This window comes from Plectrocnemia conspersa, unplaced genomic scaffold (genome assembly GCF_051122295.1).
Source record: "Plectrocnemia conspersa isolate PC_06_02 unplaced genomic scaffold, ASM5112229v1 ptg000006l, whole genome shotgun sequence".
Lineage (NCBI taxonomy): Eukaryota > Metazoa > Arthropoda > Insecta > Trichoptera > Polycentropodidae > Plectrocnemia > Plectrocnemia conspersa.
In genome coordinates, this window is record NW_028277170.1 from 12,470,645 (window position 1) to 12,488,276 (window position 17,632).

Here is a 17,632-nt window from a genome sequence, read left to right on the forward strand (position 1 = left end):
ATTTTTGAAAAGACGGGCTGCAAATCTTTCTTCTTTTGGAACATACATCTAGGACAACTTGTCTTTGATCGACTGCTTCTGAATGTATAATATTATTATACCAGGAGCAAGAGCACCACTCGCACAATTTATTCTTATAAAATATATTGCTTATTATTTTTATTAGGGACGATTATCCGATTTTTTTTTAAAAACATATATAATTATGATATTTATGTGATTTAGGTGTGATTTATTTATAATATTTTATTTTATTTATTGCACATTTAATATTTGTTTTAGATATCTCAAATTTTAAACTAATAAGTAATATCTCGTATACTTATTTATTTATCTATATTCATATATAAAAAAAAAATTATTTAAATTTAAGTTATTATTGTTTTTGTAAATTATATAGAATTAAAAAATACGTAAATACTGCATAACCATTTTAGTCCCAGACATGTTGACCAAACATATGCGATTTTTTCATTGAAAAATCATTGATTTATATGCTTTAAATAAATTATGTAATACATATGTATGTGTTTTACGAATCTTAAAACTTTTATTGTGTACTTTCAATAATGTTCGATAGTAAAAAGCATTAATATTTTAGTTGTTACTACAATAAAAAATATTAATAATAATATTTTTCATATTTATTTAGTACATAAGATAAATCAAGTTTAGTGTAAGAAGAACACCCGTTAACACATATGTATTATTACTTATTTTAATTATATTCTCACATATACATATCCGATATATTCACATATACATATCTTGAGTTTTTAGATTTATTAGAATGGCCCGATCAAACAGTATACAGGCGGCCCTCGACTTTCGCACAATTCGCTATTTCGCAAATTTAAAAAAAAACATTTTTTTTAAATTAAAATATTTTTTTAATTAAAAAAATATAAACATGCTTGAGAAACAGAAAAACTTCAGTGTTGATACCAACAAAAAGAAATCAAGGACCCATAAACTTCACACGATTCGAGACAAAGATGGAAATTATTAGACGTTCTGATAGCGGTGAATCTTTTGTTTCAATCGGACGTTCGTATGATAAAAACAGGTCTACGATATGTTTAATTTTGCAAAATAAAAATAAAATTAAGGAATACGTTCAAAATTGTGGAAATTAAAGATATATTTCCACAATCTTTAAAGACATGTTTCCAAAAAAAACACGACATAATGGATAAAATGGAAAAATCTTTGTCATCATGGATCGATGACCAACATCAAAAAGATGTCCCTCTGAGTATTTCAATTATTCAAGCAAAAGCTCTTAGTTTGCACAAAGATTGGAAGGATAGATTAAAAAATATTTTAACACAGTTTTTCAAGCAAGTAACGGTTGGTTTTACAATTTTAAAATGAGGTATTCTTTTCATAATAATAAATTTACTGGAGAATCGGCTGATGCGGATAAAGATGCTGCAAAGGAATTTATTTACTAATTATCCAAAACTATTGAAAATGTAGAATATTTCTCTAGCCAAATATTTAATGTAAATGAGACAGGTTTATTTTGGAAAACTCTTTAACAATGAAAAATATGAATGAAGCCTTCACGCATCTTGACAAATTTTTAAATAATATGGAAGATTGTGATCCCAATAGAGAACGCATATCTAAAGTGCGTAGGGCGATCAATAAATACATAGCATGTTACAAAATACTATATGAGGAAAAGAAAAAGAATAGTGGAAAACAGTTAACTCTTGATAACTTTTCAAAGGAAACACCCGCAAACTCCACTTAAACATGTATCTTAAACGCCTTTTAATAATCTTATATATACTTGATAAATACATATTTTAAGATACTCACAATTTCAATTTTTTTTTACTTTCCTCTACTTTCGAACATTCAACATTCGCACACATTTTCAGGAAGCAATTATGTGCGAAAGTCGAGGGCCGCCTGTATTATAGAAAACTTGTCTTAGTGTACATACATGGATTTGTTCATTTAACTGATGTTACAAACGTATCCCAATTTTAAAATATGGCATTAACATTAAAATCGTCTAGAATTGTCCATCGGAGATTTAATTAATGAAGTACAGAGAATCAATATTTTATATGGTTTATGGATAAATTATTCTCAGTATGTATTCAATCCAAAAAATCAACGGGAACTTGAAGAGTGTTCTGTTAATTTAGGACAAGAGATTGGCAGTGTTTTTTGAGTATGATGGGTAGCGAGTTCATTTAGTACTGTATCAGCAAAATATTGTTCATTGTGTCTACATTTTGAAGTAGCCAGTATAGATAACATTCGGTGCAAATTTATCAAGTTGGTCTTTTAAGGCAAACTTCATTAAAACAATTTTTGATGGATCCCGCTTCAATGTTTTTATTTGAATTGTAAATTATTTTGAATTCCCTTCAAGAAAGAGATATGACTGTCATACACACTGATCAATTTATTCGTCGTACAAAGCGTCTTTTAGGAAATATAAAAAATAAAAAAGGGGAAAAAGTCGTAATAGTTGAGGACGCCAGTGCGAAAATGAAATTTGAATAGATACACCTTACGGATAATAAGATTATTATCCCCATTTATTCAGGTGAATTTCTTACAACAATATGAGAAAGCGTTGGCTGGTAACGAAAGAGGAATCTCCCGATATTATGGCAGAATTCATGATATTAGATCCTAATAATAGGTCATTAGATATACCTTCAGATTTTGGCGATATTGAATTAAAATCACTATGTAGAAGATTTTAAATTTCTTATCCCAAAACTCATAATGCGTATAGAGATTATGATGACAATAATGGATGGTGTTCCACCAGATTAAAATTCACTCAAGTGTTTAAAAACAATGCCATGTAGTTTTGCAGAAAAGATTTAGTTGTATGAATTTAATTAAATCAGATACTTGATCCAGCTTAATTATTGAACATACTGCAAACCAAATGTTTATTAAACTCCATGGTCAACCGATTACGATCTGTGTACAAAAATTGAATCAGAGACACGCGTGTTGTTGAAAAGGATGCAGTATGAAGTTTTATGAATTATGAAACACCATAATTTCAACATGTAATAATATTTATTAAATAGCATTTTATTTTTTATTTAATTTTTTTCATAAATAATAAAATTACTAGAATATGTTTACATATATATATTTTAAATAACTAAAAAAGTGTGAAAACGAAATAAAAATAAAACACTGCCTTAATACTCTTTGACTTATCCAGTTGGTACAGATTTACCCTGATGTAACGCATTGCGCTTTTGCCTGTCAGATTACAACGAAAGCTTAAAATAAAATATAACGTATCTATTTTTATTGCCTCTAATACTAGAGGAACTTAAACTATTTAAAATATAGATTAGACCATCAGTTCAATTAAAAGAATTTTGATAACTTTTACACGTCTCTGTTCAACCTGCCGATTTATGAATTTTCCTCTAGCTCACATTTACCAGAATCCATTATTAATAAGCCTAGATAAACATAGTTATACAAGAAATAATATGCTCGAATTACCCATTGTGCATTTAACACGGCAGACAAACATAAATATACAAAATATATATTCAAATGTCAAATTGTACAAAGATAAGATAAATCAATTTATCTTATCTTTGTAGTAAATATCTTATTGCACTGCGTTATTGTGTAATCGATATCAATGATATTAGTGTCTTAAATACTAATTACATTTTTATCTACAATAGCCGTTTATTTTTCAGAAGTAACAATAATATATACACCCTCACAAATAACAAGAAAATTACGTTCTTCAAAAAAAAATATTTTATATTATAGGATTATAAACAAGAAGTTATTTTTTTACATTTAATGCGTTTGGTTTAATCCAAAAAAAATACACTTTGCTCGTGTAACGCGTTGGACACATCGAATTTCTCGTCAGATTTTTTCCGGTGTCGTCGGACGATGACAACACTTTATGTTTAATAAACGACACCATTAATCAATATGACGCGCAGTGGACGCTGCGAATTCTCCTCGAAAATGTGTATCATAATTTAACAGATATTATCTGAGCTTATAGCATATGACAACTTCAATTAATTATATTTTTATAGCTGCTTATGTATTTATATATATTTTTTATAATTATTATTAGTATTATATTTTAATTGATGGAATTAGGTCGCGGTTGACAAACGCAAAATTGAATATTTAACAAAGGGAAATTAAAATTCGTGATTACAAAAGAAGCAAGTTAGGCGAATTAAGTTTGACACTTTTGTACATTTTTCTTTTCCTTATAATTCGTGTACAATTTGTATTCTTTCGAATTTATTAATATACATTTACAGGACGATTCAATAGGAAGTTTACATTTAAAAAAACAGTAACTTTTTAAATACATTTGATATTCATTATATTTGCAATGTATTCGGTAAATCACAACTATTATAGATTATCTGAGCTAATTAATGCTGGAATAAAATAGCACTGATAATTTGTACTATCCATTTTTACTTGGCTTTACAATATGTATAATATTTACAATACAGATTACGATTACTTTTATGTATTTAAAAAATCTGTGATTCTCGTTTGGTTTTGCTTAAGAATATTAGTACGATTTTTATCTATGAGCTATAATAAAATATTATTATGTTCGAATCCCCTTTGGTCGATAAGGTCCAGTAAAATTTCATTAGAAGTCATAAACAATATTCGCATCATTTAAGCATTAAAATATATATAAATCAACGTTCATTTTACATTCATCTGCACATTTCAGATATATCACTAGCCTCAGCCTCTTTAGAATCCAATACATAGATTTCTAACTTTTCTTACTTGTTCAATCTTTTCCAACGATTGAACAAGTAATGATTTTACTATTGACCAAGATTGTTGTATTCCATGTATCTATGTCATTTATCAATTTATTATCTTCTTTAGCAATAGTTTAGAGACCAGCAAACCACCTAGATCCATTGTTTAAATTAATTAAACAGCTACATTATACCGTTAATTATTGTTCCAATATATCAAATTTCATAATTATATCATTATCTCTTTGAATTTTTACTAAGTAAGTTTTGTTTTGTAGAACTTTGTGACTTACGGATTTTTTGTTTGATTGTTAATTATTTTTTTTATTTGGCAATTTTAACTAATTAAATAACCATTGTTCATCAAAGATGCGAAACAAAAAAGATCAATCATCGGCTATGGAACTCACTGTGTTTAATATAAAAGACATGCTATAAATATATGTAATAAACACTGTAATTGATAGAAAAACATAGAATAAAAAATACGTAAATACTGAATAATATTATTATATTTTGATAATCATACATCGATAACAGTTTTAGGTTAATATCCCTATTATGAGCAATATTATATTCTCCGTTTCTGCTTTCAACCGTTTCTGTTTTCGTAATTCTAAGCCATGTACATTTAAAATATATAGTTTTAAACAAATAAACACGGATTTGTAAAAATGGATTGTTTTTTCGGTACTACCGGTATTATAGAAGATGGTTTTTTACATTAATACCAGTATTACACACAATCCATAGCAGTGAAGTCAGCATACATTACGAATAGCGAATTTTTAACTTATTAATTATATGCGTCAATTTAATAATATTCTTAGCCAAATTAACTCAATAGTGGTATTCTTGAGGTCACAAAAGCAAAGTCAATCTATGTGTAGAATATCTTATAAGACAAGGCTTTGCATTAGCTAATCGGATCTTAACAAAAAGCATAAATATATCTCAACGAAATAACAGAATCCAAATATTTTTTTTTCTAAGTGCTTTTACGTACTAAAATAAACTACATTTTTTTATTACTTACAAAATCAAGGTAATAAATTTTAAATATATTTATTGAATTCTAGAGATATTGGTTTTAAAAAAATATAGCTTTTATTCTATAAGTATTTATGTACATACGTAACGTATGTGCTTTGAATTCGTACGGAAATTTTCAGAATCATAAATCACGTGAAACAAAAAGGCAAAGGTGCATGAATATTACATTCCCTGGACAAACAAAACGAAAATAAGATTTTCAGTTTTTCTTGGATCGTAGAATATTTTTTTTATATTTCTGTATTTTCATAGAATGCATTATTGTTTGTAAGAGTTAACTACCTGCATAATTTGTTATAATTTAGAGGGCATTCCAACGATCATTTGAACAAACGAAGAGAGATGAACTCGTTTTGAAAAAAATTAATACGTAACAAAATAATTGCGTTAATAATTGTAAATGTTGCACATACCACCTAGCTAATAGCACATCCGTTCCACCCATAAAAACACTGAAAAACTACTTTTTGTTTTGGCTAGACAATACATTCTACCTTACGCATATTACTATTGTTCTTCGACTCTAGGTTATTGATCGCTGGAGTTGCTATCTAGACAATTTCTGTCTCGAACTGGAGCTATCTGGAGCTGTCTCAAACCAGCATCATAAAATATGTCACAGAAAAAAGATGCTATGGAGCAGAGACAACCCAAGCAACTACATAGGCAATAGAAAAATCAGCAGATCCCGACAGATTCCAGCTGCTCCGCCGAAATCACAACCGACAAAAATACAATTTGACACGCCAGCGAAAACTCTTCAACTTTCGAGATCTGCCATTTCAAATTCACCGCCTGATAGTAACATATACATTTTTTTTATACATGAAATAATTTATATATGTTCATAAAATAATTTTCCGGAGTCTATTTGGCTGCAAAGTTACCCCTTCGGCATCAAAACCCGAAATTATTATTTTGCTGTCAAACGTTATAATATAGTTTTAGACGTCTTCTTTCTTAATCGAGCCTTTGATTACGTTTATTTAAATAACGAAGTGCCTTAAAGTTTCATTTTTTAAATGTGTAAATGGTATTGTTTTTATTTAAAAAAAATAATGAGTAAGTAATTACATGTCTTAAATGTACATAAATATAAAAACTGTATTAGCGCCATAATTAAGTCATCTCTTAAATTATTTTACAATTTCATTACTTTTATTTCTCGGTTAGGTTTTATTACGTCTTCTCCTAAATTATATTAGGTTGCTGTACATATTTTTTTAATTAACTTTTAGAATAAGTTAATTAAAAAAGAAGAAGCTTTATACAAATAATTTATCAAATTATATTACTGAAAGCTGGTACATTATGAAATAGAATTAAATATATTTTTTCAATAGCAATAAACATGGGGAAATTTGAAAAGCAATTACTCTTACGTAACTTACCTTAACAGCTGACGTCACCTAAAATAGAAATATTGATTGAAGTATTTTTTTTTTAATGAAGTCGCACTTCGAGTTGGGAATCAAACATCGTTTTTTCTGTTGTATTTTTAGTCGCTGTGCACATACTAGCTGCAGTATCTTATCATATTGAGATACTGAATACTTAATATGTAAATATATATAACAAGAATAGCTCTCTCAAACTGATAAACTTATAAGTTTATTTGCATTAATCTTTATTACTGGCAACTCTAGATATGGACTACCATTAAGTATTTATACTACAATGTACTCTAAATTAACCGGGTACAGATAATCAATGTTTGAAATAATGTTTTTTAAATTATTTTAAAACATCCAAAAAGTCATGTGGTAAATGCAAGTATAATTCTAAAATTCATAAAATCAATTTGATATTAGTAAAAGCAAAAAACCTAAATTATTTAAGGGGACTGAAATAAAAAAAGATATTGTTGAATATTTAAAGTAAAAATAAGCATAGATGATAAAGAGATATTCAATTGGTTCAAAATCAAATGTGATCATGAAGTAAGAGTATTGTTAATAGATAAAGTGTATAGAAAATGAACGTCAAAAGTATTCAGTAACACTTGTTCGATCGTGGAGAAAGTTTATTCTTTACTTGGAATAAGTGTAAGTGATATATCTGAATTATTGCAGAATAGTGAAAAATTTAAGTGCTTTGAAAATATCGATCGAGAAAACAGCAAAGAGTGGTTTGATCGTTTTTCAAATGATCCGAATTTGCAATGCTTGATTGATGCGGATATCGTTTCTATTGTCAATCAAACAGAATAGGAATAGAACGATGATGAGAATACAAGTAAAGAAGATACTAACAATTACATTAGTCTCAATACGGCATTGACTTCTATTGAAACTTGACTGGACTACATCGATCAAGGAGGATTCAAATATAACGATATAATAGCTCTTAGTAAAATTCGTACAGATATTAGTCAATTTTGGAAAGATTCTTAAAATCATACAAAAATCGCAGATTTTCATTATAAATAAGAAAATTAAAATATGTGTTGTATATATTCTAAAACCAAATTAAAATTGATAGTTTGGATTTTCCACGTTTTTCAATTAGCCTGGCTCTTCGAGAGGTTATATAATACATTGTTTCATATTGTTTTATATTTATATTTATATTATAAACACGTTAATATTAATAAAAATACCATAACAATATTGTGAATAACCTTATAACATAATCATATGTTTATATTGGATGGTTTGTTTGTATTACTTTTTTTTTTTTGGAAGATGGACGCGGACGGAACGGTGTCACGTTGTGGCGGAATAGGTTGATCCAAATATATTTTAATTAGGCCGGAAAACTATTGACCTTTATTCGCATATCTCATAAAGCATGTCTTATTTGCATATGATATTTAATTTGATTTTATAATGCGCGACCCAACTCAACCTAGAATTCGTGTTTATAGTGTTTACGTTTTGTATAGTTTGCTACTGCAAATTATTTCTCAAGTATCTTCTGGCCCATCTTGAACGTAAACACATGCAACCTATACACGCATCCGCTCTAATCTCTTCTGATATAATACAAAATTTATTATTTATGATGGGAAAGTGGAGAAAATATCAAATTTGCCTAAATACACATAATCTCGAGCCTCGCGATACACAAAACACGGTTAGTCGGTACATATTTTGACAAAATTTTATTTATCGTTATTACCGGTTTGGTGTGCCTCCGTGCGCGGGGTATTGTTTTATTTAGGTCCTTTTATGACAAAAAAGTAATATTTTTAAAGCTATATAATGTACTAAATTGGGCAGAAAAATTATATACGCCTCAAAGCTTGTGCATTCTTCGGAAAATATAATTCATTTATGTGAACAAAAATTTTGTCCGTCGTATTATTATACCACAGGTACATATGTATGTATGAGTGCGAGGGTGAATCAAAAAGTTTCTTAGATTGTTTGAATTCCATAAAGTGAAACAATAATATATTTTTTTGTATTAAATTTGCATTAAAAGTATACTGATTGCATAATTATTCAACAATTAGTTGGAATTTATTCCTCAAAAAATACTATAAATAAGTTTCCTAAAACGGTGCTTAATTATTTCAAGAAATTTTATAAAAACATAAGGTGACACTATAAAATAAAAAATATTGACAATTTCAAACGATAAACAATAAATTGTTCACGAAATTTGTACTTTCATTTCTTCTGCAAAATTAACAAAATCAGAAGAATACTTTTATAATTTCTTAATGAATAGTTTATTTTTTTATTTAATTGCATTTAAAGAGATTTTTCTTTAATCGATTTTAAAAAGAATATAAACAAAGTATCTTCACAGATAAAGTAAAATATCTGGGAACAACATAGATAAACCCAGCCACCACCTCTCTTAAATGAACAGACCAGTAACGTAAAATTAAAAACAGTATATAAGCTAATGCCTGGAGTCCAATCTTAAATATAATAAGCATTTTTTGGAGCCCTATATTATATATTTAATAAAAAAGAGCGCGGTAACTATAAAAATAAGTAAAATAAAAAAATATATATATTAATATATAGATACAAATTGTGTATGCGATGACCCATACATAAACAACAACAAGACAACTTCATTTGGTACAGAACTCAAACAATGCCCCTGATGAAATTTTATAATTTAACTTTTGAACCCATCTCCCATTTCACACAATTACTTTATTTGTTTAACGGGTTTGCGTTGTTTACTTTGCTCCGCGTGCTAACACCAGATTCGCATATAATTCGCGACATTTAATTTTGAAATAAACATACGTTAATATATCGAGTCCATCAGTAAAACGAATACACTATTTATTGTAGATTTTCTGCCTTGATTTTCAAACATAGTCATTGTTTATTTAGTTAGTTAGTTCCCAATAATAAATTGATAATATAAGGGCAAAAAACCTAAGCGATTGCGTGAGTATTTAGTAGTTGCAAAATCAACTTTATGAGTAAATTTCGTACTGCACTGTCTCAACAAAAACGGTAATAAAATAACAGTTTTATTAAAAAATATGTATAAATGCCACCTAATACAGTAGGTTCTCGAGTTACGCGGTTTCTACTTACGCGGATTCGTAGTTACGCGGTTAAAAATTTCGAAAATTTAAAATTTGTTATAATATCGATATTGATATAGATTTGCGCGTAAATTTTTGTTCCTGGTTGATAATGCACCGGGACATCCACCGTGTGATCACGAACATATCAAAATAGCATTTTTGCCCCCAAATACGACCTCTATAATATTATACAACCTATGGATCAAGGTCTAATACAAAGCTTTAAAAAATATTACTTAAGGACAATTTTTAGAAATGCCATAAAGGTAACTGAAGGGCAAACAGTATATCACTCACACAGTTTTTGAAAGAACACTATATTTATGAAGCTGTTAAAAATATTGGTGTTGCCTGGAATGAAATTGTAAAGTCTACCATGAAAAACGTTTGGAAGAAGCTTACTCCTCAATTTTTTGAAGTTGTTGAAGACCCCATGCAGGAAGATAACATAATTAATGATCTTGTTGAAATGACAAACCAATTAAATTTAAATCTAAATGAAAATGATTTCATTGAATTGTTAGAAAGTCATAGAGTGGAATTAAACAATGAAGATTTAATAGAACTTGAAGAATATAGAAACAACGGCGGTGATTCAGAGGAGGAAGTCAAAGAAACAAAAGAATTTGAGTACAAAAAATGAAAGAATGCCTCAATTTGATAGACCAAGGAATGGCTGGTTTAAAAGTACAAGATCCCGACATTTATCGGTTTGAGAAAGCCAATAAAGCAGTTCAGGACGCTATTTCCTGTTATAAAAATATCTATTATGAGAAAAAAGATCTAGTGTACAATCTTCACTGGATAAGTACGATTTCTTATTAGATAAAAGAAATCCAACACCTAAAAATATTGAAATGGAATAGTATAGACATTATGACATGATATTTTAATGAATATGTATGTATAAATATTATTTTTATGTTTCTCATTTTATTTTGTTAAAAAAGTTAAGATTATAATGTATGTAGACATTTTACACATAGAATAAATTTTTATAATGCTTTTATTTTCATTTTAACCTAATGTATACATACAAAAAGACGGCATTTAGTTATTTTTAAGTATCGTTCGGATGATTGGGGGTATGTATTAATATTTAATACATATCGGATGAGTATTCCTCTACTTACGCGATTTTCGACTTACGCGAATTTTTCTGGAACGAATTAACCGCGTAAGTCGAGAACTTACTGTAGTTTGAAATGGTTGTCGACTAATTTTCTATCGTAACCACCACCAATTTCAATTATTCCGCGTTGCTGTATATAATTTAGTTTCTGAAGTGAATTTTTTTTCATTGAGCGTAAATTGGTATTAATAATATAAAAAATGCAAACAAGCAAGACGTGAATATTGGCACTGATTAATTAGTTTTTTGTATTAATTAATTGCAATGGGGTTGAAGCACGCAATCGACCTACCACACGAACCTTCAAAATCTCAATAATTTTAAAGGCTTTCGAATTTTAATCCGGCTTCGAATTAATGGTTCGCCATCGCGCTGCAAAAATACGTCTTCGCCCATTAAGCGTTTATGGCGTAACAATTTAGATAATATCACTTTACGACGCTGCTATGACTTTTATTAAGTTCAAGGGGACTGCTCGTAATATAACTATAAAAATATATATTCATTAACAAAACAAGAAGCTTCTTTCTATGTTCTTAAGTATTTTAACAATTTTAATAGATTTTTTTTAATAGTTTTTTTCTGGTTTTGAAGCCAAATGGGCGACCTTGCAACTAAAATTGACGGCAACAAATTTGATAACAGTTTGTTTTATAAGCATATACAAATTACCATATATGTATGTATATGGAGAAATATAGATGCCTCTATAATGGCAGCTCTTGGAAGTCGGAGAGTCTGGCGTACTATGATTCTATGGAGTCAATCCTATGTTTTCAAATGTAACATCTTTTATAAAACTGTTTTGACACAACTCTGGCGAATAGCAGATGATAATGTTTGCGAGCGAATTGCATCACATCCTAAACAAACACAATAAATGTGTTTACGGCTTAAAATATAAATAATCAAGGTCCACTCCGGCAATCGGCAACAAAAAAAAACAATAGTATTAAGGTAGAGTTGAACGTGTAATCTAGAACGCATTGTTTCTATAAAAATATATAGTTTTTTTAACGGTACTTATGCTATTAACTTCTTGGGACGGATGTGTTATTAGGTGATATTTATTACTAACGCAATTGTTTGGTTACGAGATCTCTCTCATTATTATGTGAATATACTATGCAGTTCTGTGTGTTTTCAAGACTTTTCATAAATCTTTTCGTTTAATTGAATGACCTTTAAACAAAAAAAAAATGAGCAGATGGTTGAAACCTCCATGGCTTGGTAAGGTAAGAGATGGCTTATCAATAAAATTTTGATGAATAATCCAAATCTCGGTTATTTGTGCCACAGTCGCAGTTGCGTTGCCCTCATAATAAATGCATACCCCCAATAAATGCCAACACAGCAGAAAGGGATTTACTGGGATTTCACTATAAGCCGGTTGCCCTTCTCTTACATAAAACTACAACACCACCGGGGCTCCGCCCTTGGTTGGTCTTTCCCACCACAGAACACACACACACATATTTATATATATATATATATATATATATATATATATATATATATATATATATATATATATATATTTATATTTATATATATATATATATATATATATATATATATATATATATATATTATATATATATATATATATATATATATATATATATATATATATATATATATATATATTTACTATATATGTATATTATTGATACCTCTGAATTATGCTATTGATTTTGTGTTTTTATGTTGCGTTGGTGGTGACTGAATCCCAGCACATACATTTACAAAACAAATATACATATCTCTTGAAGAAATCTTTGAAAATAGTTTAAAAATACACTACATTTGCTCTTATCAAATATGTGTCTCGGTCCCTTACCCAATTGTTGAAAGATCGGCAAGGCAGTTTTTTTTGGAATATATTATTTGATGACGTCCTCTCGACACCTTTTTCAGTCACATACGTAGACGATATTTTGCTGCTCGTTTGCGCTAAACGTCGATTGTAATAGAAGGCCATAGTAATTTAACCCTTAAATCTCTTCCAGTTTTGTGAAAAACGAAAAAGTGAGTTTTGCTTTGAAAAAATCGCAAGAGATGATTCTCAGGGGTACTCTCAATCTATTTCGGAATTATAATTTCAAACTAAATGTTTTATCGATTGCTTTCGTGTAATATATTTTAATAAGGGATATTCGCTATTTTATAAATATAATACTGGATTATCCGTATCTATATATAAATTTTATAACAAGTTGAAAATATTGATTACATAATTAACTACACAATTTTAATTATTCAAATACACAAGAAGTAAAATTAGACATATTTACTTTAAATAATCTTAAAATATAGCTAGTCAACAAACCAAAATAATATGATCTTTTACACAAAATACAAATAATAAAATCAGTATATTTTTATATCACCCAATTACTATTAACATACTTTTCGACCGGATAAGATTTTTTTCTCATAAAAGCCATCATAAAATAAGTTACAGAGATATTTAAATTATTAAAATACAAGAGTGTGTTTTACTAAGCTAAACTAAATTTGTGGTAACAGTGCTGTGGTAACATAGCTAAATTCGCAATTTTTTCTGTTTGTCCCAAAATATAGTTTAAGATCCTTACTTCCGATTATATAATATCAGCAGATGTCTGATTGCAATAAGTCTCTCCACATATATTAAGTTGAATTCCTATCTGTGCAATGAAATATATATATGTATGTGCTAAAAATTACAACTTTGATAACAAACACATTTAATAAAAGTCAATGTAAAATTCATCAGACTTGCTTTTAATATAAGCATTTTTTAAATTTCTAAAAATGTATTAGGAGAAAAATGAGAAAGATATCAATAATTGCGCAATTGTATATTCTGGCTTCATTCATTTTAACACCTGGTATTTACCAGGTGTTAAAATGAAGCATATTGAAAACTCTATCCAAATTTAATTAGTCTCGTTTATTATGCCATTTTAACCACATTGATGTGCAACTTATTAAAATTTCACAATTGAATTTAAATCAATCGTGGATTTATAATATTTTACCTGATTATATGATGGTGTTTGTTGTTACAAATCGTATTTTTATTGGCATATTACATCATACGTTTTTTTACTTTCTTGTTATATTTTACCTCCGTTGCTAATGTTCGAAAAAATTAAAAGACAAAAACGTACAGGTACACTTTCAACTTTTTACAGAACATATGTTTTACCATTATAAACTTAGATGGAAAAACTTGGTCAATATGGTTAGCTTTCCCCCGTGACATTTACATAAGGACGTCAGCTGTTATATAATATAAATTTTAAATATTAACCTTAGATTCGGATTGTGTACCGTATATACATAATATAATGATAATAAAAGTCTAAATATTAATTTTTTTAAATACTATTAGTACAAAAAAATATAAAAAAACATACATTTAAAAATATGAATGTTTTACTTATGCAACTGAAAATATAAATTATAATGTTCTTTGTAAATATTTTTTACGCATATATTAAAACTTTTAACAATTCAATAATCTTCAATCAACGAAATTATTTTTTCATATAAAGATTTATTTATGAAAATTTCTATATTATTTTACATACATACACATGTCAGTATGCCGCTAAGACACAGGTGGTTATAATTGGAAACCACTACTATTCGCCTCTCAGCCATACTCCGTGGGGGTGTTACCCTGCGCTTCTAAAGAAATATTTACCATTTTATTTTTTTTATATAATAATGCTAATTTTTTTTAATAAATACAAATATTTTATAGCTTTTGTAAACAACAATTAGTAGGAGCATAGTTATTAATGACTATAATAATTCTATTTATTTAAAAGCACTTTAAAATTCTGTGCAAAATTAAAAAAATCAGACACATAAATAGCAAAATTATGGAATGAAGTAAGTGGTATTGTAGGTTTATAAAATTTATTTATTTAATATTCCAGAACTGGCGCTAATCCCTGAGAGAGAGAGAAGTGAGAGGGGTGTCATATGCAACAAAGAAAGAGATGAAACATGCTATTTCGTGTAACTGTACTTCGTCCAGACGACATGGGAGTCTTATGAAGTCCGTTCGTAGTTTTGTATTTTTTCGATACTTTTTGCGTACTTACTTGCATAAACTAGAAATTTTATCAAATAGAAGTTCACACAAAAAATTCAGATAATTTTTTTTAAATAAATTTATAAAAACTTCAAATATGTCAAAAAAAATGCTTGGCATTCCTAGCATACACCGCCTAATTTAGCTTGGCACTAAAAGGGTTTAAATGTACACTGCTGATCAATTAATAAATAAAATTATGATGAATTTGAAAAAATTTAAATATATAATTTAAAAATATAGGGATGACACAATAAATTATTATAACGCAATCATTGAATCAAAAATATTTTATAATCTAAATTAAGAATTAAATTGCACAAAATACATTAGTTAATTCCTGCGAGAAATTAAATATAAATAGAGCGAAATATTTTAGTATTCTTCGCGAAAATTCTAATATCCTGACTGCCCCCTATATTATTTTTAAAATAACACGCCCCCTAAAATGTTTTAATTTTGAGTGCCGTTGGCTTTTTGATGTCTGAATTAAACCTCATTTTAATGGACTTGTTTATGACTAGTAGTTTGTGGAACAATGTTAGTTGTGTGACTACAATATATTTATTTTGAATAAAAAATATGTTAAAAAATGTATCAAAGATAGTAATATACTAAATATATTTAAAGAGCTTATTTTTCATACGTGCTTTTGTCGGTATTCTATTTTGACCGCGCATTTTTGTTGGCGGGGTTTTGTCCTGCGCGCTTTTGTCGAATCGCTATATAATCTAAAAAAATATTTTATATCTGGAAAGTCTTATCATAATAATAATGAAAAAATAAATGACAATATCTTAGCATTAATATTATTATCCATTAAGAAAAGCTATTATGGTATACTTTGCTAAAAGCTTTTCAATATAAATAAATTTATATAATCAAAAAATAAAAGCTTTTAGTAAATTATAAACATAATAACTATTAAATAACATATTAAGACGACCACTGATATTATTATTTTAAATATTTTATGAGCAATTAAATACAGAATTTTTTTGTTATAGATGTGGTACAAAAGCGTTTTTCAGTCAAATCTCCAGAAATATCTAAATAAGATAAAATAATACAAATATATAAAAGTTACCTTATTAGGAATTTTATCATTTAAGAAAGGGTAAACAATGTTAAATCATCCAACTATTAATTATTTATATACATATGTATATCCTTGCCTAATTTAATGTATAACCATATAAAACGATTACGTTTACGAAACAAGAGATAAGTACCTATTTAGTTAAACAATTTAGATGTGTGTATATATTTAGAATTCAGTTAATTTGGTATTCGCATTGTTTGTCGTAATGGTGAATTTATAGCTTTAATAATTAATGCGATTAAGTGTCTAAGCGACTATGAAAATTCATTTGTAACGCAATATCGCAAAAGCGTAATTACTTGACATAAATACATATTATGTACAATATACATACATAAATAATTAATTTTACTTTTGCAGTGCAATATCAACGATATTAATTAATTGTTAAGATATATTGCAAATTTTTCATGGCAAACAATAAATTGTTAATATACAAATGATTATTAAAATATTCCTTTTTATATTTTATTTAAATATAAAGTAAGCATATTTAATAATTTAATCGTGCCCAGTGCGAGGGAGCCGAGAAAAAAGAGAATCATTGCTATGTGTTGGCTCATCATAATCTTCTTATTTTCGTGCGACTTGGACCACTTAAACCTATCCAATGACAAGTGCAAAAATGTGAGACTGCATTGTCGTTGAATATGTTCATTGCACGCACTGCTAAAGGATTAATGAAAAGGATTCCTCCGTATTTTTCTCATTATTTTCAGAAGAGATTTTTTCCATACCCATACGTACAATTTCATTTACAACTGGCGGCTCCTGTTTATGAGCAAGCCCCAATCACCCAAGCTGAGTTGAGAATTTTCTTGCTTACTCCATCCCTCTCTATACCGATGATCTTGAGGCAGTTTACGGTATGGAAATTATTTTTATAAAACTCTCGGAGGAGTATTTCATCGTCTTCTTCGAAGCATCACTGAAATAGCACTTTGGAGTAAAGGAGTTGTGTTGGAAAGAAGGAACT